Source organism: Frankliniella occidentalis, unplaced genomic scaffold (genome assembly GCF_000697945.3).
Source record: "Frankliniella occidentalis isolate FOCC.00 unplaced genomic scaffold, Focc_3.1 Scaffold2340, whole genome shotgun sequence".
NCBI classification, from domain to species: domain Eukaryota; kingdom Metazoa; phylum Arthropoda; class Insecta; order Thysanoptera; family Thripidae; genus Frankliniella; species Frankliniella occidentalis.
In genome coordinates this window covers 13,124-14,050 of record NW_026269425.1, presented here as the reverse complement: position 1 = coordinate 14,050, position 927 = coordinate 13,124, and positions in this window count along the sequence as shown.

The following is a 927-nucleotide window of genomic DNA, read 5'->3' as shown; positions in this document are numbered from 1 at the left end:
GGTGGTGTGCTGTTTATGCCCGGACATCACTGTGAGGCTGAGGCTGGCTGACCCGGGCTGCACTCTACTCGTGTCGCAGCAGCGGGGGTGGGGGAGGGTGGAGTCGTGGAGTCCTTTGTTCATGGCCTAGAGGTAGCCATAACCTAGATGCATTATTTTTCTGTCCTATTCCTGAGTGCTTACATAATTTAACACGGCGTGATTTCGGCGGGTTCTGCGGCTTTGAGTTCAGGCTAAAAGTGGACCGGTCGGACTGACGCCTGACGCATCTCAAACGGCATTGTGGGTGGGCCGGGAGGGAATGCCAAACACGCAATTACACAATACTACCGAGCTCATGGGTGATTCGGTGTGGTAAACGAGTTCGTCTCAGTGAATTAACAAGACACAATGTGCCTGACTTCTGACCTTTCACCGGCAGGAGCGAATTCTGCTCAAATATCAAAGTACGTTTTAGGTTATGTTCGCTTGCTCCCCGCTCTCTCCCGCGCTAATTTTCGCGCCAATATACAGCGGGTCGGGTAAGACTCACTACCCACTTCCTGTGCAGTCGTGACTTCCGCTACTCAAGTGAACGTGGGAGAAGGGGAGTTCCACCAAACTCTTGTACTTACATTTTGGCGTTAGCTACCGACAAACTTGCAGGAAGCGGTGCAAGCAGTCAACGCTTAGGAGGAACGCTCGATTTTCGAACCGCGCTGAAGAGGGACTAACCGATCACATCGATTCTGGGACACGCAATCATCATAAATTATTGAATGTATCAATGCGTCAATACCGCACAACGCACATACAAAACAATACTACAAATACACGCACGCGTCACACGGACCTTTAATCGGCTTGCTTAAGGCTTGACAATGGTGAACGCAGCGGCCCCTAGCGGTCGCAAGGGGCAACGTCAAGCAACAGGGGAGGGCCGGGGGG